This window comes from Bactrocera tryoni, chromosome 5 (assembly GCF_016617805.1).
Source record: "Bactrocera tryoni isolate S06 chromosome 5, CSIRO_BtryS06_freeze2, whole genome shotgun sequence".
In the NCBI taxonomy this organism is placed as follows: Eukaryota; Metazoa; Arthropoda; class Insecta; order Diptera; family Tephritidae; genus Bactrocera; species Bactrocera tryoni.
Window position 1 is genome coordinate 63296761 of NC_052503.1, and position 10410 is coordinate 63307170.

General features: G+C 40.0%; 1 protein-coding gene and 1 pseudogene across 1 annotated transcript in view; both read left to right on the plus strand.

Annotated features, from left to right (window-relative positions):
* LOC120778124 (F-box/LRR-repeat protein 16-like) overlaps window positions 1-10410 on the plus strand; it is a 220707-nt gene that overhangs the window by 20625 nt on the left and 189672 nt on the right. The gene's annotated exons all lie outside the window — the stretch shown is intronic.
* LOC120778395 lies at window positions 1196-8678 on the plus strand (annotated as a pseudogene).

Consider the following 10410-nt stretch of genomic DNA (forward strand, 5'->3'; position numbering starts at 1 on the left):
GTTATATAGAACTTGGATATAAAATAAAACACCAAAATCTCCAATAGTTTGGCTTTATTAAATAAAAAATGTCGGCGATTAGGACAACATTTCGAGCATAAACGTCTTTTGAAGCACCGCGATCGTATTTTTTCAGCATTTCTTGACACCAATCCACACGAGCCATTTTTTGAGCGATTGTCAAATTGTGCGAGATCCAACGAGAAGAAACCTTTTTTACGGCCAGCTGTTCATGCAATATCGAATGTATGCTGGTGGGAGAAATGCATAGGCATGCCTCTATCTGAAGGTATGTTACATGACGGTCTTGCATTATCAGTTCACGTACGGCATCGATGTTTTCTGGCACAACGGCTGTTTTTAGACGACCTTCACGGAATACGTCTTTGAGCGAGCGTCGGCCACGATTGAATTCGTTATACCAGTTTTTCACAGTGCTATAGGATGGTGCTTCATAGCCATACAAAGATTTTGGTTCATCGATGCACTCTTGTCGTGATAATCCACGTCGAAAGTTGTGAAAAGTGATCGCACGAAAATGTTCACGAGTTAATTCCATTTTTTGGCAGAGAAGACTTTTTTAATTCCCTGTAAATAAAACAATTCACGATTAAATGACAAAACGTTCTGAGTGATGTTATGCTAAAAAATGTCAAACTTTCCAATGGAAATGTCAGATTGCACCTGGCAACACTTAGTGTTGCCCTAGGTCAGAATATATATAGCGGGTTTTTCAATAGAAATGCTACAAAAGTAGATCAATGGGAACAGCAAAAGACGCCATAGTTTTTCCCGCCCTTTTAACATTTCACTTCAGTAAAAATTGCCAATTCATCAAGGAAAGATATACGATCCAACATCGAGTCGAAATTATTAAAATTTACTAGCAGAACTCGGAGTCAGTGGCCTCAACTTTAAGAGCGAATTTTTCAAAAAGAGCCGTACAAAAGTTGTTTAAACAAAACTAAAACGGCTTGGGATATCAATGAAATTAGCTATTCCTGTGAAACTACAATCATACGTACTCCATGAGTCACAATTGCCTCCCGAAAAAATTACGGTTTGGTGCGGTTTATGGGCCACCGTCGTCATTGGGGCGTATTTCTTCCGTGATGATCAAGACCGGCACGTTGCTGTGAATGGGAATCGTTACCGCTCAATGATAACCGAATATTTTTGGGCCAAATTGGATGATATGGACTTGGACAATATATGGTTCCAACAGGTCGGTGGCATAAGCCACACAGAAAATGGCACAATCGATTTATTGCAAAACCAAGTTTGGTGAACGTGTTATCTCGCGAAATGGCCCAGTCAATTGGCCGCCTGGGTCGTGCGATTTGACGCCTTTAGGTATTTCCTCTGGGGCTATGTCAACTCTATGGTCTATGCCAACAAGCGTGCGACGATTGATAAACTTCGTACGAATATCTAACGTGAAATTGCAGCAGTATCGGCCGATTTATGCTTTAAAACCGCCGAAAATTGCGTTCTGAGAGCGTATCCATGGTGGCCATACAAAAGAAATCAAGTTCCATACATAATGACATCAAATATGCCTTCACAGGAGTTAAGAATTTCGTTGATATCCCAAACTGTTTTTGCTTTAAAAAAAAAACTTTTATGGCATTCAAACTAAGCGCTAAAAATCAAGTTTTTGAATGGAAAACTTTTTTTATTTGAGATATGATCTCTACGAAATTTAGCATAGGCTAAGATCCGAGGCAACGCTACAATCTTTGCACATATTGGTTGGATCGCTATAGCAGTAGCTGTCATTCAAAACAGACATTTGTATACTTTTTTATACCATTATGGCAATAAGAAATGTGAAGAGTTCGGTTCAGACAACGTTATTTTTTTTTCTTGTTCAAAGTAATATTCAAAAATTGTTCTACTATTTTGGTTATTCATTGTTATCCTCAAACATACTCCGGTGAAGAGAACTTCTGAAGGACTTGTCGAATGTAACTTTTTTAGTCAATAATTAGCTTTTTTCTCTTACTTTCTTAATTTCACCAACAAATAGTTTTTGCTAAAAATAATAAATTCTCGCCAATTCACTCGGTTGAACAATTAATGAAATTGTCCACTTCAAGCCAGGTATAGCAGAAGTTTGCTTTTCAACTATTCGCATAATTCACTCTCTCATTTAATTTCTTTTGCCCAACAAACTTGATCACGCGGTCAAAAACTTCGCAATCCTACTAAATAATTACAACAAATATGCATGCTTTGGCACTTACTGACACTAATTGCTGTCACAATCAGTTATTCACCAAAATCCTGCAGAATGTGTGCATTTTTTCTCTTTTGTGAGAAAAGGAGATTTTACTGCCTTATGCTTACGACTTAGGCAACAAATAGCCAGGGCACAGTCAGTAGTAGCCACTTTCTGTAATTTCCGTTAAAGTTTATTACTTTCATTCCTTAGTTGCAGCAGGGATTGCCAACGCGTCGCGCTAATTAACAGTCATAAGCGCAGCAATGCGAGGCATAATTAAGAAAGAAGTGGGCCTATGCAGTGCGGCTGCTCTGTGCGTAGAGGAAAGAAAAATAATAATACAAAAAATGAAAGGAAGGAAAAGAATAGAAAAGCCGCGGAAAGTAAAATAAAAAATAAATGGAACGGCAGCACTAACCAACTGCCCTAGGAGTGTGGCAGCGCCTTGGATGGTAGCCTCGCACGCTTTATTAATGACTGGCGACTTTAACGCCCTAGCCTTGCCATGTTATGGTGCATAAATGTTGGCGTAATGAGATTTGCTTGGAAAAAATATGAAACAATTCAAATCATTTTATACGTATATTATTTGCTCATACTGTAAGCATTTTTAATATGTCAGGCAGTCGGTAATTTTCTACAATATCGCTGCCTCAATAAAGGTTGTGCCATAAACATAATTTTTCGCTCATCTCTCACCTCTCTCCTATGTAGCCAAACGCTCACCTCTCACGACTTGCCGTTCACCTCTCTCTCCTTTCTCTTTATTTTTCCTATTTCTTTGTGTCGCATTTTTTTATAACTCGCAATCACTTTTTGCAGCTGTTACTTTTATTTTCCGAGCAGCACAATAAAATTGCTTGTCTTCCCCGCGAAGTTCCTTTATTACTCATATTTATTAATATGAATTTGTCCTTGCGTTGGTCCAAGGTTTTCCACTCCTCAAATAATCTGGCTTCACTGTTAGGAAGCTTATTTTGTGTTGTTGTGTTTCTAATTTTCAACTCATAATTATTTGTAACACGCCTGTATGTCGTGGATGACTGGCAAGTTTAGGTTCATATACATTTAGCTACACGTTGAGATTTCATTTTGTTAATATAATAAAAAATCGGCAAAGACAACGTGACTTGAAATACAGTTATTTAAGTGTTACTTTGTACATTTCGAGCAGCTCATAAGCACAAACAAACCAACTCCCTTATTTTCGTATTATAATGTAAGTATTTGGATCTGGAATATATTCCACGAACGGAGAGTGGAATTTGACTATATCTCACAAAAGTTTCCCTTCGACTTTTGTGCGATTTTACCTACCATTTGAATCATTTCGGGTCTCGGGAAATACTTCCACATCCCTTTCTTAGACCGACATCTAAAGTTTAATTCTGTAGTTATATTTTATTAGGTTGTCAAAAAAGTCTTGCGGTATTTTCGCTAGTTGGCGCTGAAAGCGCGTAGTTCTAGTTTTATACGTCGCATCGGGTCATGCTATACCTTTTTGGAAAGCTCATTTCACGCGCTAACACGTGTTCGATTGATTGTCGCTTCTCTTAAGTCGTTCGTGAGTTATAGCGTTGCAAACATGGAGCAAAATAAAGAGAAAATACGGCATATTTTACAGTACTACTACGATAAAGGCAAAAATGCATCTCAAGCCGCCAATAAAATTTGTGCAGTTTATTTACCCGATACAGTTTTCATTTCCACCGCACAACGATGGTTTCAACGTTTTCGTTCTGGTGTAGAGGTGGTCGAAGATGCGCCACGCTCCGGAAGGCCTGTCGTCGAAAATTGCGATAAAATCGCTGAATTGGTCGAAAGAGACCGGCATAGTAGCAGCCGTAGCATTGGCCAAGAGCTGGGCATGAGTCACCAAAAATTCATTTCAATTTCAATAAAAAAAAAAAAATTCAATAAAAATACCGCAACCCATCATATGTTAATGTCAGTAGTCTTACTATTTATGGGAACACACACATAGGAATATACGTATAACTTCCGTCCAATTCTAAAAATCATTAGCTTCACTCTTAGCATTAGAAGCATTTTGAATATGCCCTAAAATTGTCGTTCGAATTCAAAGCCTTGTGTTTGAGACATCGTTCCAAGTGCTACCAATTGGTCGACAACTGACTAGAATATGTGTGTTAAATATTTGAAAACCGAATGGCTTAATTTACCTTCGATCTAGACATAACAGATTATAGACATACATTAGAATCGGGAGAATAAGCCCAACAACGCTTTTAGCAGAGAACTAGATTTAAACTACGTAGGTTGTCTTTTATATTTCGAGATTTTAGAAAAAACAACAAATGTTAATCATCGAAAATCGCTTTATTGTTTTTCAAAATATTCTCCATCAAGATCTATATATTTTTGCATGCATTTGAACCAATTTCCAAAGCACATTTACCACTCTGTTAGAGATATCTCCAAAACATGCGTTCAATTGTCCTAGTGAAGCGTGTTGGTTTTCTCGATTTCTTGAAAGAAAAATGAGAAACAAATGGTTATATATCACCAAGAATATACAGTTCTGCGTTTTCTAGTAATATGGTTGCAACATGTCCAGTTTTTCCAAAAAACAGGCACACGTACTTGAACAGTGTTTGTTGGATTCGGCTCATTTTGAAATACCCATACAGTCAACTGCTGCTTACTTTCGGGCTTATACATAAATCCACGATTCAGCACTTGTTACATTGTCATAGACCAAATGTGCTTCTAAGTTTTAGTATCGTATAATTTTAACATTTCTCTCGACTAATCTACACGAGCCTCTTTTTGAGCGATTCATAATTTGTTTAAGAGCTAATAAGAACAAAATGTTTCTATAATGATATATTCATGCAATATCGAATGTATGCTAATTCCACTAATGCCGATAGTTGTCTAAATTTCACAATGCATCACATGTTGCTGTTGTAATATGACTTTGTGCACAGCATCAATAGTTTCCGGAACAGCAACTGATTTTGAACGACCTTCAAAAAATTAGTTTGAAGTAATTTACGACCTAGATCGAACTCATCATACCATCGATAAAAGGTGTTCCTTGATGGAGCTCCACCGTCTAAAATTTAATTAAGCTCTTCGATGCACTGTTGCTGAGATAATCCAAGTTGTGAAAAGTAATGTCGCGAAAATGTTCGCTATCTAAATCCTTTTATACATAATCCACTCTGAAATAATTTTGTCTTCTTTTCGTTTTACTTCATTTTAAAGGGTTAATGCGTTAGATATTACAATCCATCGACTCCAGTCACAATTATCTTTTAATCAGCTAAGAGAAAGTAAATATTATTCTCAAAGCTTCATAAAGACGCTTAGTCTGCTTCAAATTTTGAAGACTGTTGGTTCGAAATTAAAGCCGGCATAAGACGTGTTTTGCATTGTCTTGCAAATTCGCTTATAATGCTTTTTCTCCTATTTACCCCAAACTTATTCATTTTACTCCAATAACCGGAATCGGAATAATCGGCTATATAGAAGGTTTGAAACAGTCTGGTGTTATCAGAATTCTTAAAATTAACCTGGATGTTTGGCGATAATAGTGGTTTGACTTCAGTTTAGACAAAATATCACAGACAAGTATCCGGTGATAGAATTTCATCTCACCAGTCTTTCTGTTCAGTAATGAGAAGGATCTACAATTTTTAGACTTACAAGTCTAGCTACCTAGAGTTCTTACGATTCAGCTCTAGTTAGAGAGAGCTCTTCAAGTTGAGATATGCAATTACTGACTCAAGTCAGTCAATACTAAGGTTCCGAAGAGAAATTAACTAATTTAGTCTTTAATGTCCTAGTAAGAGTTCTGTCTTACAGAGCGCAGGAGAGAAAGAGTTAGACAGTGGTCCCTTGCTACAGATCTGAATATTTGGCAACTTACATTGAGTTTATGTGTGACCCTTCTATAAAAAAAGAAGGCTGCATAGAAACCAGAGACATCCCTATTATTGTAAGTTCATTAGCCTTTTGGATTCTCAGCGATTACTCTATGAACGGGCAAACAAAATGTCTGATCGATAAATATCTTTGAGCTTTGGAAAGTGAGGTTAAGCACTCTCAAATTAGTTGTGAGAGCATAGTTAGTGGGCAACGAGGCCATATCGTTTCTCCGCTTGGTTGGTATTTAATCCTTCAATATATGTTGATAAAAAACATACTTATTGCTGACCATTCCTAAATTAAATTTCCTCTATAGTTTTATCCTTACTAAAAATAGTTTTTCTCTCCAGTTTGCTTTTTCCACTTAAATGACGTTTGAACTACAATATTACTGAAGCAGTTTCTTGCCGTAACTGTACTTTTTATTTCGAAACAAACTAAAGTAACTTTCTCTAACTTTATATAATACTAACACACTTATGCCTGAATCCTTATGTGCTGCTCTAGAGTTTGCAAGAAAATTTCCTTATGAACTTCTTTGTTCTTTTTTTGTATTTCAAGGACACTTAAACAAATTGATACGAAAACGCTACATCGGAAGCAATAAATAGAAGCGACATCCTGCTGCTTGCAAACGACTTACGAATTCGGAAAAAGGTCATGTAATCAACAGCATGAGCGAAACTTTCGCAAATTGCTAGAGAAATGCAGTGAACGTATATTAAGAAAGAACGCAGGCGGTGCGCAAAAGAGGTGAGTTCCAAAAGGAGCGTTGCATGCAATTTGTTGAGGATTACAGCGACAACAATGAGCACATGCGACGCGTTAGGAATATGAATTTGGATTACGGCTGCGCATGAAGCTATTAAAACCATTGTACATACACTAACGGCTAAGCGGAAGGCCAGGCTACACAAAGAGACTTGAAAACAAATATTAGTAGTGGACCAAGTGGATACCAAAGCTTAAAGTATAAGATAGTACTTTCTGTTGAGGCAGAGTGCGCATTTTCGCCACCGAAAACCCTGCGCTTTAGCTGACTCCATTTTAGTTGATCCAGACACATTCCCCTACAGAGAGAAAGTATACAAACGAAACTTGCTATTCAATTGTTGTCTTCTCCCCTGTCGTCGGTGATCAGCGCGCCTCAAAGTGCATTTCATCCAGCATACCACCAGTCTCCGATATCGGCGCAGGGCGTGGTCGAACGTGCGTCCGCCGAACTCTCGAAACGCATTAACGGCCTCGGGCTGCGTTCGAAGTATCATCACGGCAGCGGCTCCAATTGTCCTCGTCCTCCTCAACACAATCCGCTACTTCGTCGGGTGGCAGTAGTGGCAAGACCTCAGTAATGGAACGCGTCCACAAATGCACTTTGTGGCGGTGGCAATAGCAATAACAGCCAGTAACAATAGCAACAACAGCAGTGCGAATAACAGTGTAAACAACAGCAATCCAGCTGTCAAGACCTGAAAAACTACATCATCGCGGTGGTGCAGCGGCAATTCAATAGCGGTACACATACACCCACAGGCGGTTTGTCGACACCCTGCCAGTCCCATCGCTACCAATATTAGCGTGCTTATCGGTGCTGGTAATAATATGCAGTTATTGCAACAACAACAAAACAGCAACCACAAGCACAACAACAAAGCCGTCAAGATCCGGCATCAACATTCGCAGCCGCCAGCGCCAACAATACCGCCAACACCGTCGCAACATCCATTACAGTCACAGATTGCCAGTTCGACGCTGGTGAATTCCACCTCCAACATGTTGGCGGCATACCGCCGGTACTTGGTCGATTTTCTGCGCACCGCCAGCGCCCCTACAGTCAACCTGCTGATTTTGCCGGGCAAATGAATATCACCATACCCGGTCAGCCGCAATTCAATTAGCATGGGTTTGGTGTGGCAGCACAAAAAATCGGTTGCCAATCAATCGGTGAGCGGCGGTACACTGTTACAGCCAGCAAGCAACTACCTATTCCGCATCTACATCATCCGTAGCGCGAGTGGGGGTGTGAGCGGCGGTACAGGCGGCGTCCAGCCGTCGGCTACGGCGGGCGGCGGCGCTTCAAACGTTTCACAACTGGCTGCTGCCGTTACACAGTCTGCGCTGGATATTACACACAAATACCCGCCTCCGATTACCAGCATTGAGGCGTTGCTGTTTGACGATCGTTTTGAATCGTTTTTTACTTTACTTTTCCTCGTACGAACGTCGTACGCAGGCGCAGGTGCGTATGAAATGGCGCGACATACTTTACCGCCGCAGCCCGCGTTATTGGTCGGTCTTGCCGACCTTACAGTGTCGCGAAAGTTACGCCGTAAATACCAAGCCAGATCGTGTAAAGCTGGTAATTCAGTTGATACGTCGTGGTTTTCATGCGCTCGCGTTGGTCGGCGCCTCGGATGAAGATGCACTCGATGTAGTACACTCATTCCCGTTGGCATCCAAACATATACATTCGTTGAGTTTACGCTGTTCATCGATCAGCGATCGTGGACTGGAGGCGCTGTTGGATCACCTACAGGTGAGTGTTAGAAAAGAGTTTTAAAAAATCTCCAGTTTGATATACTGAGTATATCATATTGACATTTCTCTCCAGGCCGATATCGCTAGAAAGTGTTTGTTGGCAAAACTCATATTATTAGTTTTATTAAAAGGAAGATGGAGTCTAAAAATATTATGGAATTTTTACTGCCAATTAATCTGGTACCATGTTTTCGATCAATATGCATAGTTTAGGTTTGTTTTTTCTCTTAAATAGTTAAAAAATCATTTTAAGCATATAACAAATGTATTGAAACGAATGGGAATAAGTATGACATTGGAAAGATTTCAACCACACTACACCGAAGGTTAAACAGTCAAAAGTTATACAGTCGATGAGAAGGCGGTCCCTTTCTCTCTCTCGCTTCCTGACAGAAAACTTTAAAAACAAGTATATTATTAGTTTCCTATCAAACCCCTACAACTGGGACTACTTTCTTTGAGCTCTCTGGTCTTTCTGAGCCGCATTTAGTGCTAGATCCCAAGAGGACAATGCATCTCCTATCCGTTCCCAGACTGTCGATATGGGGGGTACCCCACCTTGCAAGCACATCGTCTTTTTAGGTTCTTTTTCTTCTTTATTGACGTAAACACCGCCAATGCGGATATAGTCGAGTTTCCAATAGCGCGCCAGTCGTTCTTCCTTTGCCGCCAATTAGAGATTCCGAATGTAGCCAGGACCATCTCCTCACTCTTCTCAACGGGGTAGAGGTCTTTCTCTTCCTCTATTTGCCCAGGCTGATACTGCGTCGAATACTCTCAGTGCTGGGAGTAGCCAACGCGTCCACTGTCTTTTAATTCGCTGAACTATGCCAATGTCGTCGTAGATTTCATACAGCTCATTGTTCCATCGACTGTGGTATTCGCCGTTGCCAATGCGCAAAGGGCCATAAATCTCACGACTCATCAGACGTTGTCGTCGTCCATATGTACACGCATAGAGACTTGTAGAATTTGGTCTTTGTTCGTCGAAAGAGGACTTTATTTCTCAATTGTTTACTCAGTCCGAAGTAGCACCTCTTGGCAAGGGTTTTTGGTGTTAATGCTGGTTCCAAAATAGACGAAAATGTCTACAACTTCGAAGTTATAACTGTCAAGAGTGACGTGGGAGCCAAGTTGTAAGTGCGACGACTGTTTGTTTGATGACAGGAGATGTTTTGTCTTTCGCTCGTTTACTACCAGATCCATTCGCTTCTTTATCCAACCTGGTGAAAGCAAGACTAACACCGTTGTTGAGGCAAATGGTATCAATATCATCGGCGTACGCCAGCTGTTGTACATTCTTGTTGAACATTGTACCTCCTCTATTTAGTTCTGGAACTCTCTTCTCCGGCAGTAGATTGAAAAAGTCGCACTAAAGGGTGTCACCCTGTCTGAAACCTCGTTTTGTATCGAACGGATCACTGCCGGACTTTAAGGTGGATGCATAAGAACTTCTCAACCAAGCTCTTGAGCTTCTGGTCATTTCATCTTCTATAAGAAAATGATAACCGCTTCTAACGTACAGGCCTATATTAACAGATTGACTTTACGGAGGCACCTCAAACAGCAAAGCTTTCCTGGTCTTTAATTTTGGATTGGCCACTGTTGCCAGGGCTAACTTCGATTCCACTACGAGCGTTTTCGCTTGACATTATCGTGACTCACTTTACATCAACATTAACCATTAGCTTCAGAAATGGTTCGTTTTTTTTGGAATTTTGTTGAAGATTATGTAATTACAGGGTCCGGTACTC